The sequence below is a fragment of the Triticum urartu genome, chromosome 3, assembly GCF_003073215.2.
Source record: "Triticum urartu cultivar G1812 chromosome 3, Tu2.1, whole genome shotgun sequence".
In the NCBI taxonomy this organism is placed as follows: Eukaryota; Viridiplantae; Streptophyta; class Magnoliopsida; order Poales; family Poaceae; genus Triticum; species Triticum urartu.
This window is the reverse complement of record NC_053024.1, coordinates 74,344,689-74,367,064: the sequence shown is the minus strand read 5'-3', so window position 1 is coordinate 74,367,064 and position 22,376 is coordinate 74,344,689.

The window sequence follows — 22,376 nt, the reverse complement described above, 5'->3', positions numbered from 1 at the left end:
TCCTGAAAGCCGTCTTGGGAATATCTTGCTCACCGATTCGAATCTGATGATAACCCATGTGGAGATCAAGCTTGGAGAATACTTGAGCACCTTTGAGTTGTTCGAACAGCTCATTGATGTTGGGAAGTGGGTATTTGTTCTTGATGGTCTTCTTGTTCACTGGACGGTAATCAACACAAAGTCGGTCCGTTCCATCCTTCTTCTTCACAAAAAGAACACCACAACCCCACGGAGAAGAACTAGGCCGGATGAGACCCATTTTCTCTTGAATATCGAGTTGCTTCTTCAGCTCCTTCAACTCTTCAGGTCCGAGCTTGTAAGGACGTTTGCACACAGGTTCCGTGCCAGGCTCAAGATCAATAACGAATTCAACTGGCCGGTGCGGAGGCATTCCTGGAAGCTCTTCTGGAAAGACATCTTGATATTTGCAGACGACTGGAATTTGAGAGATAGCATCCAATTCACCCTTCTCATTGAGAGAAAATAGACGGATGGTATTATCCCGAGCGGCAAAGACAATAACATCCTCAGACGAATGAGTCAATTGAATCTGCCTGGCAGCACAATCAAGATGTGCCTTGTGCTTAGAAAGCCAATCCATTCCGAGAATAAGATCAATATCCGAGTTACCAAGAACAATTGGGGAAGAAAGGAACTTGTAGTCACCCAATGTGATAGTAACCTCCGGGACGCAGGTGTTAGCTGTCATCTGCTTGCCCGGTGACACAATTTGCAAGGAACTTTGCAGATACTGATAATCACACTCATACTTTGATGCAAAAGGTTTGGAAATGAAGCAATGCGATGCACCCGTGTCAAAAAGAACTTTTGCAAGAATATCATTAACAGGAAGGTTACCCATGATGACATCTGGTGAGTCCTCTGCCTGAGCTGCATTCACCATATTGACCTTGGCGAACTTGGGGTTATGCTTGACCACAGCTGTACTTGCCGATCTGACAGGAGGAGGAGGAAGACGCCTCTGGTTGAAACACTTGTTGGCATAGTGACCCTTCTGTTGGCACTTGTTGCACGTGACCTCTGAAAGCGGACGGTGGTACGGAGCACTCGATCTTGGAGCTTGAGACGAAGTCTTGTTCTGAAAGCCAGGGTTGGGTGGGTGGGAAGAACCACTGCCACCTTTGCTCTTCTGCTGATACGGCTGACGGAACGGAGGAGGAGGAAGCCAATACTTCTGCTGCTTGACCACTTGAGTAGAGGAAGAAGGAGTAACATCTCTGACTCGCTTCTTGAAAGCATCACACCTCAACTGAGCAGCCTCTTGCTTCAATTTCATGTTGTAGAACTCACCGTATCTCAAGGGCTCAAAGAGAACAAGAGCTAGCTGAATTTCTTCTCTGAGACCACCCCTGAACTGGTATATCATGCTCTTCTCATCAGGGACGTCCTGCTTGGCAAAGCGGGCGAGCTTCTGAAACAACTTGTTGTAGTCATAGACAGACAAAGAGCCTTGCTTCAGATTGCGGAATTCCTCACGCTTGCTTTCAACCACGCTCTGCGGAATATGATGAGCTCGGAAATCTCGACGGAAATCATCCCAAGTGATAACACGTCCACCTCGGGAATCCTTGTACTGCTGGAACCATTCTGCAGCTTGATCTTTGAGTTGGAAGGAAGCGAACTTGACAAAGTCCTCAGGCCTGACGTTACTGCACTCGAAATGCTTGCACAGATCCACAAGCCAATCGTCAGCATCGGTTGCCTCAACAGAATTGCTGAAAGTCTTTGGCCCGTTAGCAAGGAACTGGTTGAGTGAAGCAAAGTGATTCTGATTGCTGCCTTGATTCCCTTGGTTGCCTTGATTGCGCTCTTGGAGAATTTGCATGATCAACTGTGTGTTTGCATTGGTTGCGGCCATCACAGCTTGCCATGCCTCCAGAGGAGGTGGAGGTGGTGGAGGATCAGGATTCGGAGTCGTGCGCGTTGGAGGAGCCATCCTGAAGAGGTTGACCACCATTAGCACATTGACAGACAAATATTGAAGCTGAATCCAACGGAATGAAAATTGCAACATATAGTCTTCACATCCGAACAAAATGAACGAATGCATTCCTCTTGAAATGGTCACATATCCATAAATTGAGAAGCCACGTAGAATTAAGGTAGAGAAATAAATCAACAAGGTACGGATCAAGAACGAATAATCGCTAAGAAATCCCAATCTCAAACCAATATCCGTGGAAGAAGAACTAGAGCTACAAGAATTCCCACCTATGAAACTCCCGAACCTTTCTGGTTATGCAATCAGGTGTTGGGGATACAGGGGAAGCATAATATCTCACCCAAACTAGAAAATCCTACATCCAGCTGTATCCATCCTTCAACACATAACCAAGAAACCTTCGGAAACCATCTACATCAACTTTCGAAAAGCATCCGTTATACAAGTTATGGCGATACTCCCGAACTCCCGCCCCAGTACTGGGTGGCGTCGAGGTTATCTCACCAACGAACTGCATAAAAGAGATTTTCGATGTCGGCGTACTAAACTCAGGTATTCCAGAACTGCAACGATAAAATTATGATGACAACACCTCAGAGGTCAACTCCCCGGGACACTTCCACTAAACCCCTGACAGGAGGCACCAAGTCAATGTTCTCATCATAAAACCATCGGAACGATTCCAAGATACCCGCGTGATCCAAAAAAAAATTTAGTGAAATTTGAGAAGAGAAGAGTCAAAACTCTACGTCAGGATGCCTTACCAGAGCGATGAGGAGACCGGGAAGTAAAAAGAATTCCTAAACTCTCCGATATATAATTCCTAAATGACTCAAAACATTTTTCTAGACACAACTCGGCCGCTAAAAAAGATCAAGCAATGGGGCTCCTAAGGTCGGGGAAGGCTCTGATTACCAACTTGTCACACCCTCGATGCGACTATATCTCCCACGTGTCGAGGCACGACTTAGAGGCATAATCGCATTAAAGGCATATGTCGCAAGTTAGGCAATCTTCACAACATCCCATGTAATGTAAATAATAAAGGGGAGATAACATAGTTGGCTTACACTCGCCACGTAAATCAAGTACATAAATAACATTACATCATCCAAACACTCATGGCCCGACTACGGCGCCAAAATAAAAGAGAACCCAACATGCGACACGGTCCCAATCACCCCCAACTGGGCACCACTACTGATCATCGGGAAAGGAAACATAGTAACGTTGAGAGTCTTCGTCGAACTCCCACTTGAGCTCGTACGCGTCTCCTGGAGCGGAATCATCAGGCCCTGCATCTGGTGTAATAGTAATCTGTGAGCCACAAGGACTCAGCAATCTCGCACCCTCGCGATCAAGACTATTTAAGCTTATAGGTGAGGCAAGGTAAAATATGAGTGGAGCTGCAGCAAGCGACTAGCAAGTATGGTGGCTAACTTATTTGCAAAAGAGAGCGAGAAGAGGAGGCAAAGCGCGAGCGAGAAACTAGAGAACAACCTGCGCAAACATTACTCCAACACCGTGTCCACTTCCCGGACTCCGCCGAGAAGAGGCCATCACGGTAACACACTCGGTTGATTTATTTTAATTAAATTATGGTTCAAGTTATCTACAACCGGACATTAACAAATTCCCATCTGCCCATAACCACGGGCACGGCTTTCGAAAGTTCAAATCCCTGCAGGGGAGTCCCAACTTAGCCCATGACAAGCTCTCACGGTCAACGAAGGAATAGACCTCCTCCCAAGACGTTCCGATCAAACTCGGTATCTCGGTAATTCAAGACACTTCGACAGGTTAAAACAAGACCAGCAACACCGCCCGAATGTGCCGAGAAATCCCGATAGGAGCTGCACATATCTCTTTCTCAGGGCACACTCGGATGAGCGCTCCATACAACTACAACCAAACCTCGAGTTTCCCCGAGGGGGCGCTGCACAGGACTCTAGTTTGGACCAACACTCAGAGGAGCACTGGCCCGGGGGGGTTAAAATAAGATGACCCTTGGGCTCCGGAAACCCGAGGGAAAAAGAGGCTAGGTGGCAAATGGTAAGATCAAGGTTGGGCATTGCTGGAAAAGCTTTAATCAAGGCGAAATATCAAGGGGTTCCCATTATAACCCAACCGCGTAAGGAACGCAAAATCCGGGAACATAACACCGATATGACGGAAACTAGGGCGGCAAGAGTGGAACAAAACACTAGGCGAGAGGCCGAGCCTTCCACCCTTTACCAAGTATATATATGCATTAATATAACAAGATAAAATAATGATATCCCAACAAGTAAATAAATGTTCCAACAAGGAACGGCCTTCAATCTTCACCTGCAACTAGTAACGCTATAAGAGGGGCTGAGCAAAGCGGTAACATAGCCAATCAACGGTTTGCTAGGACATGGTGGGTTAGAGGTTTGACATGGCAATTTGGGAGGGTTGAAAGCAAATGGTAGGCATTGTAGCATTGGCATAGCAAAAGAGCGAGCAAACTAGCATAGCAAAGATAGTAGTGATTTCGAGGGTATGATCATCTTGCATGCACAGTTGTCAGAGTTGACTGGATCCTCGAAGGAAAACTCAACGGGCTCCTCGTTAGTGAACTCGTCTCCTGGATCTACCCAAACAAGACAAACAAGCAACAAGGATACAATCAACCACGTGCAAGACCAAGCAATATGATGCAATGATGATATGCTATGCGGGATGCGATGCGGGATGCAAAATGCAAGATATGACAGGAAAACCATGAAACTGGCCTCAACTTGGAAAACCAAGTGTGCCACTGGAAATATGAGACGAAATCACTTGAAAACGATATAAAGAACGCCGGAATCGGAGTTACGGTTTGGAAACGGCAAGCGATTCAAAAATGACACCGGTCTGCGATTTACAGCAAGTAGCCACCTAAATGCAATGAAATGAATATGCTACATCACCCAAACATGACAACAAAATATATGGCAGGGATGCACACAAGATGCTTAACAAAAGTCTAGCACTGAGCTACGGCTAATTCATCCATTAATAGGTTCAAACAAGCATGGAAAAAATGCATATGGCAAACAGATCTCAGACTTAGTGAAATCAACACTTGTCTGGAATTTCAGATCAGGTAGCCCTCTTTGGAGCATGAAAACTACATGCTACAGGACCTGAACATGGCAAAGTAAAGCATGGCATGGAGGTACTAAAGAGCTTAACAAAAGTCCCTTAGTGACCTTGAGCCAAAAGGGATCAGAAAATACAATTGCAAGCATGTGAATATAGCAAAAACATAATCAGTTTATAGACTTAATGGAAACTGACACATGCTGAAATATAACTCAAGTAAGCATGTTTACGAGCTCGATGCACTCACTACGGTGCAAGTCATGGCAAGACAAGCATACACCCATAAAGAAGGCACAAAATGCCAGCTAGACATGGCAAGAACAATAGCATAGCATGCACGGATCAACTACAACAACATTTGTAAAATTGCAAACAAGTTGACAATCTGCCCAGATTCACAAAGTAGCAAAAGTAGAGCTCAATTGACTCAAGCTAGGTTGCTCCATAATTGCAAACAAAGACATGGATGGATAGAGCACTACAAGATTAACAAAACATCCTTACTGATCATCCTCAAAAGAGGCACGGATCACTAGGAAACAACATGAACATATGGCATCATGAGATAAACAGGACCAGGACTTGGTGAAATCACTAAGTCCCTGAAAACAGACTTAGCAAGTGCACCACTTTGCAAGCTTGCACAAGTCACCACACACATCCTAAAAATACATGGGTTGCACCTCTGGAAAGATGACAAAACCCTTAACAAAACATATGTAGAGCATCAGGGCATAGCATGCACACATTAATCATGGCAAAAATGACAAAAGTGCTAAACGGAGTAGCAGATCTGACAATTAACTCAAGTAGCCCTCTTCTAACAGCATTTAGGGTATCAAGATGAACTCAAATGAAAATGATGCAATGGAATGAAATGATGTACTCTCTGAGATGAACATTTTGATATGCTATATGCATGAATCGGAGCTACGGATGCAAAGTTACGGAGCTGCGAACATGAGCACTTGGATCAGAATTTCTGGGGCTTAGAGAAAAAAAAGACCTAGGGTTTCACTGTTCACCGGATCCGGATCTGGGCATGGAAATCGAGGATCGCCGGGATCCCACCGGAGCTGACCCGGAGCTCGCCGGAGTCGGTCCGGGAAGGAGGAGGAGGAGTCGCCGGAGTGGCGGTGCTTGGCAGGGCGGCGGGAGGCGACGCGGGCGGCTCGGCGGCGCGCGGCGGAGCGGGGCGGCGCGGCGCGGCGCGGCAGGCGGCGGCGCGGCTGGCGGCAGGCGGCGCGTCGCGGTTGGGGAGGAGAAGGGCGGCGGGCGGCACGGCTGAGGAGGCGGCGGCCCGGTAGGCGGCGGCGGGGGCCCGTCCTGGGCCGAACGGGCCTCGGCGGCGGCGCGGCTGACGTGCCACGTGGCGGTGCGCGATTCGCGGTGGCGGGGAAGCGGACGCGTCCGGCCGGATTCGGACGTGTCCGGCCGGTGCGGGGGCGAAATTTAGGGTTTGAAGAGGACGGGATTCGGGATATTTCGAGAGGGACCTATTTATAGGCATAGGAGGAGTTAGGAGAGTCCAAATGAGGTGCGGTTTTTGGCCACGCGATCGTGATCGAACGATATAGATGATGGAGCATGGTTAGGTGGGTTTTGGGCCAAAATAGAGGGGTGTTGGGCTGCAACACACACGAGGCCTTTTCGGTCCCTCGGTTAACCGTTGGAGTACCAAACGAAGTCCAAATGATAGGAAACTTGACATGCGGTCTACCGGTAGTAAACCAAGGCCGCTTGGCAAGTCTCGGTCCAATCCGGAAATTTTTAATCCCCACACACGAAAGAAAGCTAGAAATGACCACTGGAGGAGAACGGAGCGCCGGAATGCAAAACGGACAACGGGGAAAATGCTCGAATGCATGAGACGAACACGTATGCAAATGCAATGCACATGATGACATGATATGAGATGCATGACAATGACAACAACGCACGGAGACAAAGACCCGAACCCGAGAATATAAATATAACTTAACACCGGAAACGGCAAGAGTTGGAGTACAAATAGGGAAAGTTACATCCGGGGTGTTACATAACGGGATTACATAATTAGGAGAATGATGTGATGGACAAGACCCAATCCTAAGACTAGCACAAGATCGTGTAGTTCGTTTGCTAAAGCTTTTCTAATGTCAAGTATCATTTCCTTAGACCATGAGATTGTGCAACTCCCGGATACCGTAGGAGTGCTTTGGGTGTGTCAAACGTCACAACATAACTGGGTGGCTATAAAGGTACACTACAGGTATCTCCGAAAGTGTCTGTTGGGTTGGCACGAATCGAGACTGGGATTTGTCACTCCGTGTAAACGGAGAGGTATCTCTGGGCCCACTCGGTAGGACATCATCATAATGTGCACAATGTGACCAAGGAGTTGATCACGGAATGATGTGTTACGGAACGAGTAAAGAGACTTGCCGGTAACGAGATTGAACAAGGTATCGCATACCGACGATTGAATCTCGGGCAAGTACAATACCGCTGGACAAAGGGAATTGTATACGGGATTGATTGAATCCTCGACATCGTGGTTCATCCGATGAGATCATCGTGGAACATGTGGGAGCCGACATGGGTATCCAGATCCCGCTGTTGGTTATTGGCCGGAGAGTTGTCTCGGTCATGTCTGCATGGTTCCCGAACCCGTAGGGTCTACACACTTAAGGTTCGGTGACGCTAGAGTTGTTATGGGAAATTGTATGTGGTTACCGAAGGTTGTTCGGAGTCCCGGATGAGATCCCGGACATGACGAGGAGCTCCGGAATGGTCCGGAGGTGAAGATCGGTATATTGGACGAAGGGTATTGGAGCCCAAAATTGTTCCGGGGGTACCAGGTGATGACCAGCGTGTCCGAAAGGGGTTTCGGAGGCCCCGGCAAGCGTTGGGGGGCCTTATGGGCCAAGGGGAGAGGGCACATCAGCCCACTAAGGGGCTGAGCGCCCCTCCCACCCCATATCACGTAACCAGCAGAGGTGGGGGCGCCACCCCTAGGGCAGCCACCCCTCCCGGCTTGGGGGCAAGTTTCCTAGGGGGTGGGGGTGCCCAAACCCATCAAGGGTTTCCCCTGTGGCCGCCGCCCCTCCCCTAGGGAACCCTAGGGCGCCTCCCCCTCCTCCCTTCCCCCTATATATAGTGAGGGAGAGATAGGGCAGCCGCACCCTTCCCCTGGCGCAGCCCTCTTCCTCCTCCAACACCTCATCCTCCTCCGTAGTGCTTGGCGAAGCCCTGCCGGAGAACCACGAGCTCCATCACCACCACGCCGTCGTGCTGTCGGAGTTTTCCCTCAACTTCTCCTCTCACCTTGCTGGATCAAGAAGGAGGAGACGTCTCCCAACTGTACGTGTGTTGAACGCGGAGGTGCCGTCCGTTCGGCGCTAGGATCATCGGTGATTTGGATCACGATGAGTACGACTCTATCAACCCCGTTCACTTGAACGCTTCCGCTTAGCGATCTACAAGGGTATGTAGATGCACTCTCCTTCCCCTCGTTGCTAGATTACTCCATAGATTGATCTTGGTGATGCGTAGAAAATTTTAAATTTCTGCTACGATCCCCAACAGTCCAAGGTTCCGCCAGCCCCGAAGAACCAAGTCCGGCACCGGTCTGGCCAGTTCATTGTCTCTATGAATGACCTTTCATGGCTGCTTTCTGACACAACATATTGACATCAATCAAAAAACAGAATTGGCTTGTGACAGGAGGCTCTTTAGGCAACACAGTACAAAGTCCAAATGTTTTGAAAGATTGTTTCACATGCTAGGCGCTCTCCTGTTTAACAGATTAACCAGCTGCTAAGACCACCTCTTTGACACATATTCCGATGACGTCTGTTTTGAAATCAACAAAATCCAAGGCTGGAGCAGGGGCAAAAATGGCCCTCCTGAACGTAAATATTGCTTGTTGGGATTACATGCATGGGCGATCTGGACAACTCGTAATGATTTAGGTTTCCGTAACCGGTTTTCCATTCCCCCTGATCAGGCACTTCCATGGCTTTTTCTTCTTTTTTCTTCTTCTTATTTATTTCTCCTCTTCTTCCTCTCCTCTTCTTCTTCTTTCTTCCTCTTCTTATTTTCCTTTTTCCTCTCATTCTTTTTCTTCTTCTTCCTTTCCTAGCTAGATATATAAAACTTTTCTAAAAATGTAACTTTTGCATACATACATGGGAAAATAATATTATCGGGGAGGGGGTAGGTCGAACCCCCCCCCCCTCGTGTTGAAGTTATCGGGACACGGGGTATATCGACAACGACATATCCGATAAAAAATAAGAAGACGGAGAAGAAATAAAAAGAGGAGAAGAAGAAAGGAATAGAGGAGAAGATCGAAGAAAAAAAGAAAAAAAAAGAGGAGAAGAAGACTCTATTTTTTTCTTCTTCTCCTCTATTCCTTTCTTCTTCTCCTCTTTTTTTCTTCTTTTTTCCTTTTCTTATTTATTTCTCCTCTTCTTCCTCTCCTCTTTTTCTCCTTTCTTCCTCTTCTTATTTCCTTTTTCCTCTCATTCTTTTTCTTCTTCTTCCTTCTTAAAAATACATGAAGTAGTATTGCTTGCTTTTTTAAAAATAATGTTCAAAAATAAAAGTAGTATTGCTTCCTTTTTCCTCTCATTCTTTTAAAATAAGGTTTTGCCTAATTCATTGTTCATATGAATATACAAACATTTGCATATTTACAATAAATAATATCACCAAAAAATTATATGAACAGAAAAAAATCCTAATTTTTCTAAAAATCTATCTTTTGCATATATACATGAATATATATATATACACACACACAGAGAGAGAGAGAACATATATACATACATATATACATTTTTATAAAAATGCAAAAAACAGAAAATCTAAAAAAAGGACATATAAACAGATATACACACATACATATACTCATACATATACATATAATCAGGAAAAAACATCTATATATATATATATGCAAAAAAAGGGAGGAAGAGGGGGGCGGTGCCGGCTCTGACCAAATGGATGAGTCATGGCGTGGTCGGGGCAGGGCGAGGCAGAGGCGACGGCGGCGTGGTCGGGGCAGGGCGACGGCGGCATGTGGTCGGGGCAGGGCGCGCGAGGTAGAGGCGACGGCGGCGCGGGGCAGCTGGGCGACGACGACGTGGTCGGGGCAGGGGCGCGCGGCGTGGTCGGGGCGGGCCGCCGGCGGTAGGACTGGGCATTCGGTTACACCGAACCGATCGGTTCGGTACCTCGGTTAATTTTGGAATTCGGTTTACAGATTTTACTGACCGATCGATATTCTGAGAAACCAATAACCGAGAGTTTGGTCCACCGACGATTCGGTTCGGTCGTCGGTATAACCGAAGAGAGCCAACATGGGCGCCGCTAGACGCAGGCCTGTGGAAGCTATGGCCACCTGGCGCCGCTGGTCGCCGCCGCGTGGGAGCTATGGGCGCTGCGCGCGCTGCCGTATGGGAGATACTCGTTGGAGCCGGCCGGCCGCAGCCTGGAGCTGGGCAAATCCGCAACGGCGGCGCTGCGTGATGTGGCTCAACTCTGGAGCGCATTAGGATAAGCTGCAGCTACTGTGCCTGCACGTGGATGATAAAAGGGTAGGAAAAGGCTTCATTTTTTTTAACTAGGAAAAGGCTTCGTGTGGTGGTGTTGGATGGTCTGTCTCACATGGATGGGCTATTGGGCTTTGTACGGTCTTTAGTATGGCACAGTAGTATTTCAGTCAGTTCGGGGATTCGGTTAACAAACTCCAACAACCGAATTCACCGAGCTATATTCGGTTTCTGCCATTTGCCAACCGAGCTAACAACCGAATTCTCCGTGCTCGATTTTTTCGGCTTCGGTTTTGGTTTTTTCAGCTCCGGTCTTCGGTTCTCGGTTTTTATGCCCACCCCTAGCTGGCGGCGTGCTTGGGGCAGGCCGGCGACGACGTCGACGAGGCAGCAGAGGGTGGCGACGGTGTCGACGGGGTGAGCTCGATCGGGCAGCCTGGCGTCGTCGTCGGGCGAACTGATGCAGATGATGTCTGAAAAACGCCAAGTGCTTTCTTATATACTGAGAGCATTGGTCCCGGTTCGTGGCACCAACCGGGACCAATGCCACCCTTTAGTCCCGGTTGGTGGCACCAACCGGGACCAAAGGCCTCTTTTCAGCAGCCCAAAGGGCGGGAAGCGGTGGCCTTTGGTCCCGGTTGGTAGCACCAACCGGGACTAAAGGGTGGCATTGGTCCCGGTTGATGCCACGAACCGGTACCAAGACCTTGTGCTGGAACTGGCGCGGTGCGGTGGGATGTTTAGTCCCACCTCGCTAGCCGAGAGGCTTCGACAGTGGTTTATAAGCGCTGCTGCGCTAACCACTTCGAGCTCCTCTCAAATGCAGGCTTACGGGGCTAAAGTCATTTTATCTGCCTGTGGGCCTACTGGGCCTCCTGCGGGCCTGAATCCTGGCCCATGGTAGGGTTTCTAGTCGTATTCAGGCCGTGGGGGCCCAGTAGGTGGCACTTTTTTTGTTTTTTTGTTTTCTTTGTTGCTTTATTTATTTTATTTTGTTTCTACTTACAACAAAATACTTAATGTTGCTATTTTTATTTTTTCCAGTTTTTTTGTTTTGTTTTTTGCATTATTTATTTTTCTTTTGTTTCTTGCTTTATTTTTTAATTCTTATTGCTTTTAGGTCAGAAAAATTATAAACTTTCTGTTAGTGCCATTAGTTTTCAAATTTGAATAGTTAAAATTTGAATTCTTTGAAATTTGTGTGAATCACAAGTTTGTGATTAACTTTACTATAAAAATAGTTTTTTCCAGTTTTTTGTTTTGTTTTTTGCATTATTTATTTTCTTTTGTTTTTTGCTTTAATTTTTAATCTTTTTTGCTTTTCGGTTAGCAAAATTATAAACTTTCTGTTAGTGCCATTAGATTTAGAAAAATTATAAACTTTCTGTTAGTGCCATTAGTTTTCAAATTTGAATAGTTAAAATTTGAATTCTTTGATATTTGTGTGAATTCACAAGTTTGTGATTAACTTTACTATAAAAATAGTTTTTTCCAGTTTTTTTGTTTTGTTTTTTGCATTATTTATTTTCTTTTGTTTTTTGCTTTATTTTTTAATTTTTTTTGCTTTTAGGTCAGAAAAATTATAAACTTTTTGTTTGTGCCATTAGTTTCAAATTTGAATAGTTAAAATTTGAATTGTTTAAAATTTGTGTGAATCACAAGTTTGTGATTAACTTTACTATAAAAATAGTTTTTTCCTGTTTTTTGTTTTGTTTTTTGCATTATTTATTTTCTTTTGTTTTTTGCTTTAATTTTTAATTCTTTTTGCTTTTAGGTTAGCAAAATTATAAACTTTCTGTTAGTGCCATTAGTTTTAGAAAAATTATAAACTTTCTGTTAGTGCCATTAGTTTTCAAATTTGAATAGTTAAAATTTGAATTCTTTGAAATTTGTGTGAATCACAAGTTTGTGATTAACTTACTAAAAAATGAGCATTGATGCGCTTACAGAGAAAATTCAACCTAAATTCATAGTACATTTCTATGAATTTCAGAGAAATTCACTCTGAATTTAGGTTTTCAAATACTTTGTCAGGCACAGCATTCTCAGCCTTCCACTACAGCAATTCCAGTACGGTACCGAGCTTTGTGTTGCCATCTTCGCAATTGGGGTACATCCCTTTTTTATGATCCTCTAACATGCGATCGAACTTCAGCTTATCCTTTTGACTTTCGCATTGCGTCCTTGCATCGACAATGACCCGGCGGAGATCATCATCATCGGGCACATCGCCTGGTTCCTCATGATCTTCAGCAGCTTCCCCCATTGCAGCATCATTGGGCACATCGTCTGGTTCCTCTTGATCTTCAGCAGCTTCCCCCGTTGTAGCATCATCGTATTCAGGGGGCACATAGTTGTCATCATCCTCTTCTTCTTCACCGTCTTCCATCATAACCCCTATTTCTCCGTGCCTTGTCCAAACATTATAGTGTGGCATGAAACCATTGTAAAGCAGGTGGGTGTGAAGGATTTTCCGGTCAGAGTAAGACTTCGTATTCCCACATTTAGGGCATGGACAACACATAAAACCATTATGCTTGTTTGCCTCAGCCACTTCGAGAAAATCATGCACGCCCTTAATCTACTCGGAGGTGTGTCTGTCACCGTACATCCATTGTTGGTTCATCTACGTGCATTATATATAATTAAGTGTGTCAAAAACCATTACAGAACATCATGAATAGATAATTAAGTGACCAAATTAATAGAAGTTCATCATCACATTAAAACCAAAGTACATACATAGTTCTCATCTAACAACATATAGCTCTCCAGAGCATCTAATTAATTAAACCATACATTGAAACTATGTAAAACATTTCAATGCGAAAACAAATGCGATCATAATCGCAACTAAGGTAACAATTGATCCAACGGCATAATGATACCAAGCCTAGGTATGAATGGCATATTTTCTAACCTTTCTCATCTTCAACCGCATTGCATCCATCTTGATCTTGTGATCATCGACGACATGCGCAACATGCAACTCCAATATCATCTTCTCCTCCTCAATTTTTTTTATTTTTTCCTTCAAGTAATTTTTTTCTTCTTCAACTAAATTTAACCTCTCGACAATAGGGTCGGTTGGAATTTTTGGTTCAACTACCTCCTAGATAAATAAAATCTATGTCACGTTGGTCGGCATAATTGTCATAAACAATAAATGAACCAAATAGTTATAAAAAGATAATATATACCACATCCGAATCATAGCCAGGACGAGGGCCGATGGGGGCGGATACCAAAACCATCGCACTATATAATAACAAGAAATAATAAAAGTAAGAAAATTAGACAAGTATCTATCTAAAGTAAGAATTTTTTTTTCTTTCAGAAAGAAGATAAGAACAAGAGGCTCACCACGGTGGTGCCGGCGACGAGATCGGTGCGGGTGATCGATGGTGGTGAAGACGGGAGTGGGACGTGACTGGCCACTAAACCTAGACAAATCTCGAGGGAAATGGAGCTTTGAGGTCGATCTTCGAGAGGAGAAAGCTTAACTAGTGTGGCTCGGGCATTTCATCGAACACCTCATGTGCATAGGGGGTGAGCTAGAGCACCACAAAGCCCTCCCCTCGCCGGCCAGAGAAAAACACAGCACTGGGGTGCTCTACTCGCGAGCGAGGGGTATATATAGGCACCTCATTGGTCCCGGTTCGTGGCATGAACCGGGACTAAAGGGAAGCCTATGGTCCCGGTTCAAGCCACCAACCGGGACCAATGGTGGTGGGCCAGGAGCGAGGCCCATTGGTCCCAGTTCGTCCCACCAACCGGGACCAAAGGGGCATGACGAACCGGGACCAATGCCTCCACGAGGCCCGGCAGGCCCCTGGCCTCACGAACCGGGACCAATGCCCCAATGGGTCCCGGTTCTGGACTGAACCGGGACTAATGGGCTGACCCGGCCTGAACCAAAGCCCTCTTTTCTACTAGTGTCGTATGGTTGGAATAGTTGTTTATTTATTACTAAACAGAGAACCTAAGATCTATGGATCCTCATCCACTTGCTAATCTTTTTAAGAGATCCAATTATGATGAACCAGTTGCTAGTGAGTTTTGTGCACTAGATTATCTTTATGAAGTTTTCCTTGAAATTCATGAATCTGAAAAGTGTGATGAATTACTTTATGAAGCGATTCACGATAGATCTTTGAATAAAAAGCATGATTGCAATGATTTTATTATAAATTCTATTTATTCAAATTGTGCTAATAATATGCAAAACCCTAAGCTTGGGGATGCTAGTTTTGCTATGTCCTCTACTTGTTGCAATGATCATGATTGGGGTGATTCTTCTTTTGATCTTAAAAATTTATTTACTCCCCAAGATGATTATGAGATTTATAATAGTGTTTGCAATAATAGTGAAAGTGGGTTTGTAAGAGTGTCAACTTTAGATCCCACATATTTGGATAATGTTCAATCTTATGAAGTTTTTGATAAAAGTGGGTTTGAAAAGGTCATGACTTTAGTTAATGTTAATCCCACTATTTTGGAGAAGTGTCAACTTTGCATGCATGTGGATCGTGTTGAAAATATTTTATGTGATAGCTATTTTGTTGAATTTTCTTATGATCCTACATGTAATTATTACGAGAGAGGAAAATATGGTGGTAGAAATTTTCATGTTACTAAATTACCTCTCGTTATGTTGAGATTGCTATTGTTTCTTTCCACTTCCTTGCATATGCTAGTTTTTGCTTGCCTTGATAATTTGTTTGCCTATAAGATGCCTATGCATAGGAAGTATGTTAGACTTAGATGTGTTTGTCACGTGTTTTATGATGCTCTCTTTGTGCTTCAATTCTTGTCTTTCATGTGAGCATCATTGAAATATTATGCCTAGCTATAAGGCTTTAAAGAAAAGCGCTTGTTGGGAGACAACCCAATATTACTCCTTGATGTTATTTAATAAATAATTTATTTAGCCTCTGTTTTGGTTGTGTTTTTTTGTGTTTAATTAGTGTTTGTGCCAAGTAGAACCGTTGGGAAGACTTGGGGAAAGTCTTGTTGAACTTGCTATAAAAAAACAGAAACTTTAGCGCTCACGAGAACTGCTGTCATTTTTATTTGGAGAGTGCTATTTAGTTAATTCTTTTTGAATATGATTAATATATAAATTCCTCACGTCCAGAAATATATTTAGAATTTTTGGGGTTCCAGATCTTGCGCTAGCTACAGATTACTACAGACTGTTCTGTTTTTGACAGATTCTGTTTTTTGTATGTTGTTTGCTTATTTTGATGAATCTATGGCTAGTAAAATAGTTTATAAACCATAGAGAAGTTGGAATACAGTAGGTTTAACACCAATATAAATAAATAATGAGTTCATTACAGTACCTTGAGGTGGTCTTTTGTTTTCTTTCGCTAATGGAGCTCACGAGTTTTCTACTTTAAGTTTTGTGTTGTGAAGTTTTCAAGTTTTGGGTAAAGATTTGATGGATTATGGAATAAGGAGTGGCAAGAGCCTAAGCTTGGGGATGCCCATGGCACCCCCAAGATAATCTAAGGACACCTAAAAGCCAAAGCTTGGGGATGCCCCGGAAGGCATCCCCTCTTTCGTCTACTTCTATCGGTAACTTTACTTGGAGCTATATTTTTATTCACCACATGATATGTGTTTTGCTTGGAGCGTCTTTTATGATTTGAGTCTTTGCTTGTTAGTTTACCACAATCATCCTTGTTTTACACATCTTTTGAGAGAGCCATACATAATTTGGAATTTGATAGAATACTCTATGTGCTTCACTTATATCTTTTGAGCTCTATAGTTTTACTCTAGTGCTTCACTTATATCTTTTGAGTTTTATAGCTTTGCTCTAGTGCTTCACTTATATCTTTTAGAGCACGGTGGTGGATTTGTTTTATAGAAACTATTGATCTCTCATGCTTCACTTATATTATTTTGAGAGCCTTAGTAGCATGGTAATTTGCTTAATAATAATATGCTTGGTATGCAAGATTAATAATAAAACTTTCTTATGAGTGTGTTGAATACTAAGAAAAAATTGATGCTTGATAATTGTTTTGAGATATGAGGATGGTGATATTAGAGTCATGCTAGTTGAGTAGTTGTGAATTTGAGAAATGCTTGTGTTAAAGTTTGTGATTCCCGTAGCATGCACATATGGTGAACCGTTATGTGATGAAGTTGGAGCATGATTTACTTATTGATTGTCTTCCTTATGAGTGGCGGTCGGGGACGAGCGATGGTCTTTTCCTACCAATCTATCCCCTTAGGAGCATGCGCGTAATACTTTGCTTTGATAACTTCTAGATTTTTGCAATAAGTATATGAGTTCTTTTTGACTAATGTTGAGTCCATGGATTATACGCACTTTCCTTACTTCCACCATTGCTAGCCTCTCTAATACCGCGCACTTTTCGCCGGTGTCATACACCCACCAAATACCTTCCTCAAAACAGCCACCATACCTACCTATCATGGCATTTCCATAGCCATTCCGAGATATATTGCCATGCAACTTTCCACCGTTCCGTTCATTATGACACGCTCCATCATTGTCATATTGCTAGCATGATCATGTAGTTGACATCGTATTTGTGGCAATGCTACCGTTCATAATTCTTTCATACATGTCACTCTTGATTCATTGCATATCCCGGTACACCGCCGGAGGCATTCATATAGAGTCATATTTTGTTCTACGTATTGAGTTGTAAGAAAAATAAAAAGTGTGATGATCATCATTTTTAGAGCATTGTCCCAAGTGAGGAAAGGATGATGGAGACCATGATTCCCCCACAAGTCGGGATTAAACTCCGGACGAAAAAAAGAGGGCATTAAAAAAGAGAAGGCCCAAACAAAAAAATGAGACAAAAAGAGAGAAGGGACAATGTTACTATTCTTTTAACACACTTGTGCTTCAAAGTAGCACCATGATCTTCATGATAGAGAGTCTCTCATTCTGTCACTTTCATATACTAGTGGGAATTTTTCATTATAGAACTTAGCTTGTATATTCCAATGATGGGCTTCCTCAAAATGCCCTAGGTCTTCATGAGCAAGCGAGTTGGATGCACACCCACTTAGTTTCTTTTGTTGAGCTTTCATATACTTATAGCTCTAGTGCATCCATTGCATGGCAATCCCTACTCACTCACATTGATATCTATTGATGGGCATCTCCATAGCTCGTTGATACGCCTAGTTGATGTGAGACTATCTTCCCCTCTTTTTGTCTTCTCCACAACCACCATTCTATTCCACATATAGTGCTATATCCATGGCTCATGCTCATGTATTGCGTGAAGATCGAAAAAGTTTTGAAAATGTCAAACGTATGAAACAATTGCTTGGCTTGTCATCAGGGTTGTGCATGATTTAAATACTTTGTGTGGTGAAGATAGAGCATAGCCAGACTATATGACTTTGTAGGGATAACTTTCTTTGGCCATGTTATTTTGAGAAGACATAATTGCTTTGTTAGTATGCTTGAAGTATTATTGTTTTTATGTCAACATGAACTTTTGTCTTGAATCTTTTGAATCTGAATATTACCACAATTAAGAAGATTTACATTGAAATTATGCCAAGTAGCACTTCACATCAAAAATTCTGTTTTTATCATTTACCTACTCGAGGACGAGCAGGAATTAAGCTTGGGGATGCTTGATACGTCTCCAACGTATCTATAATTTTTGATTGCTCCATGTTATATTACCTACTATTTTGGACTATATTGGGCTTTATTTTCCACTTATATTATTTTTGTGACTAACCTATTAACCGGAGGCCCAGCCCAGAATTGCTGTTTTTTGCCTATTTCAGTGTTTCGGAGAAACAGAATATCAAACGGAATGAAACCTTCGGGAACGCGATTTTCTCATCAGATAAGACCCAGGAGACTTGGACCCTCCGTCAAGAAAGCCACGAGGCGGTCACGAGGGTGGAGGGCGCCCCCCCCCTAGGGCGCGCCCCCCTGCCTCATGGGGCCCTCGAAGCTCCACCGACGTACTCCTTCCTCCTATATATATCCACGTACCCCCAAACGATCACAAATGGAGCCAAAAACCTAATTCCACCGCTGCAACTTTCTGTATCCATGAGATCCCATCTTGGGGCCTGTTCCGGAGCTCCGCCGGAGGGGGCATCGATCACGGAGGGCTTCTACATCATCATCCAAGCCTCTCGATGAAGTGTTAGTAGTTTACTTCAGACCTACGAGTCCATAGTTAGTAGCTAGATGGCTTCTTCTCTCTTTTTGGATCTCAATACAATGTTCTCCCCCTCTCTCGTGGAGATCTATTCAATGTAATCTTCTTTTTGCGGTGTGTTTGTTGAGATCGATGAATTGTGGGTTTATGATCCAGTCTATCTATAAATAATATTTGAATCTTCTCCAAATTCTTTTATGTATGATTGGTTATCTTTGCAAGTCTCTTCGAATTATCATTTTGGTTTGGCCTACTAGATTGGTTGTTCTTGCCATGGGAGAAGTGCTTAGCTTTGGGTTCGATCTTGCGGTGTCCTTTCCCAGTGACAGAAGGGGCAGCAAGGCACGTATTGTATTGTTGCCATCGAGGATAACAAGATGGGGTTTTTATCATATTGCATGAAACTGTCCCTCTAAATCATGTCATCTTGCTTAAGGCGTTACTCTGTTTTTAACTTAATACTCTAAATGCATGCTGGATAGCGGTCGATGAGTGGAGTAATAGTAGTAGATGCAGGCAGGAGTCGGTCTACTTGTCTCGGACGTGATGCCTATATACATGATCATACCTAGATATTCTCATAACTATGCTCAATTCTATCAATTGCTCAACAGTAATTTGTTCACCCACCGTAGAATACTTATGCTCTTGAGAGAAGCCACTAGTGAAACCTATGGCCCCCAGGTCTCTTTCTCATCATATCAATCTCCATCACTTTATTATTGCTTTGGTTTTACTTTGCCTTTTACTTTTCACTTTGCATCTCTATACCAAAAATACCAAAAATATTATTTATCATCTCTATCAGATCTCACTTTCGTAAGTGACCGTGAAGGGATTGACAATCCCTAAGCGCGTTGGTTGCGTTGAGCTATTGTTTTTGTGTAGGTACGAGGGACTCGCGCGTAGCCTCCTATTGAATTGGTACCTTGGTTCTCAAAAACTGAGGGAAATACTTACGCTACTTTGCTGCATCATCCTCTCCTCTTCGGGAAAATCCAACGCGGTGCTCAAGAGGTAGCAGTCCTCTCCTCTGACTTCGGCTTCATCCTCTCCCAGTTCCTTTTTGAATTTGTGTGTTGATCCACGAACCAGAATTAAGTTTATCTATTTCTGAATTCCTAATGTTATCTCTTGAGTTCATGTGTCGCGCATGTATTGCAATGCAACATTTCATTTCTAAGTTCTGAACCTGAATTTTGTGCCACACTCCATCTCCTCTCATGCATCTCCCCTTAATCATGGTCGTGGTGGTGTCAGGCCCGATCCAGAGGAAGACATGGCCTGTGTTTCTATGGCAGTGGCCGGAGACTCCAATGCGGAGACGCGTAATTAACGGCCGCACGGACCAGCACGTGTAGTGGCAGACGTACAACTGCTGCCTGCACAAGCGGATGGCACCCGGGGAGCCGTGGGCCGACCTCTAGCTATTGTGGTGCACTGTAGGCAGATTTACCCTCAACGAGTTATGCCTGAACACGTGTATCTGTTGGATTGATCTGTCGGTTTAAAAGGAAAAGACAGTCAAATAACCATAAAAGAGAAAGAAAGGGGGAGGCCCACAACCTCGTGTGTAACGATAGCGCCTTGATCAGGGGAGCCCAAAAATCAACTAAGGATTTTGGTCACTACTCATATAAAAGGAAAGGGGGCTTTCGGGAACATTGAGTACACACGTCCAGATATTGTTCCCTAGCCCTCAAAAGTCTACCCCAATCTGATCTGGGGAGCTGCTGCAACGGCGGGAAGACCTAGCCATCTACTTCGACTACATCATCGATTCATCTTGCCTGCATCGAGCAGGCGATCATGTCAATTTCTGTGACTTGTAATGATCCCTACACTAGTAGAAAAAGGGGCTTTTGTCCCGGTTGGTAAGGCCCTTTAGTCCCGGTTTTCGAACCGGGACTAAAGGGTCGGTACTAATGCCTCTCCCCTTTAGTCCCGGTTAAAGGGCGCGGCCACGTGGAGCTCCACCTTTAGTCCCGGTTGGTAACACCAACCGGGACTAAAAAAAATTTTATGATTTTTTTTGAAAAAAAATTAATTTTTTTTTTATTTTCAAAGTTTTGAATTATTTTAACCTCTAGTGTATAATCATCACCCCTCATCACTGCTCAATTTATCCTCTAATCACCCCTCATCATTCCAAATCATCTAACTTTCCGAACGGTCACCCATCCTCCCACTCCCCCAGCCTGAGCACGCTCATCATTCCAAATCATCTAACTTCCCGAACGGTCACCCATCCTCCCACTCCCCCAGCCTGAGCACGCTTAACTTTCGGGTTCTATTCTCTCTCGTTTCCAAGTCTGCACTTGTTGTTTTCCTGACAATAGTAAGATGTCAATCCTATTAACCTTCATGAATTTTGCTTGAGCATGAAGTGACACATTTCACTGTTTGAGTTTGAAACTATTGTTTTAAAAAACAATAATTATTTAGTAACACTAATATTTCTTGAATAATTAGTTTGACCATTGTTTGACCACAGTTTGACCAGATTTGACCAAAATTCAAAATAACTAAAATAATTATTTAGTAACACTAATATTCTAGAATAATTAGTTTGACCATTGTTTGACGACAGTTTGACCACTGTTTGACCAGATTTGACTAGTAATTTTTTTGATTTTTTCCACTCTAGATCTTAAAAGCCCCGTAACTTTTTTTCTGTTAGGTTTTTGAGGATTTTGAAAATGTTTAACGGGGTTCCCCCAATTAAATTCGGATGTAACTTTTCGAGTAGATGATTTTTCATATAAATTTTTTTTAATCCGAGTTCGTATGCAAAAGTTATGCCCATTTTACAAATTCCAGAGAGATTTTGCAAATAAAGTCGAAATTCATATTTGTAAATTTTTCCAACAAGTAGACCACATATCACATGGGAAACTTATTTTATTTTATTTTTTTTACATTTCCATCATTTTCTTTTGTTTTTTCTAAAACTAAAAAGGCGGTCCACCGGGGGGAGTTTGAAAATGGGACCTTTAGTACCGGTTCGTGCCATGAACCGGTACTAATGCCTCAAAACCCATTAGTACCGGTTGGTGGCACCAACCGGTACTAAAGGTCTAACCTTTAGTCCCGATTGGTGCCACCAACCGGGACTAATGGGCATCGCACCCTTTAGTTCCGGTTCGTGGCACGAACCGGGACTAATGCCATAGCCGCACGAACCGGGATAAATGCTCACATTAGTCCCGGTTCTTGACTGAACCGGGACTAATGGGCTGACCCGGCCTGGACCAAAGCCCTGTTTTCTACTAGTACTAAACCCTTCTCTGTTTTTTGTTTTAGGTGTTCTATATGCAATCAGATCATGTTCATGGCATCCTAGTGATGCAAATATTCTAACAGTGTCGTAATTCCATCCTACTCCATCGGTATCCTTTTAGTTTGCATATAAGATTTGGTCAAAGTCAAACTTTGTTAACTTTGACTAAGTTTATAGAACAAAAATACCAAGATCCACAATATGAAATCAATATTGTTAGATGCATCATGAAATTAATTTTCATACCATATAGCTTTGGTATTGTGCAAATTTATATTTTTTTCCTACAAAGTTGGTCAAAC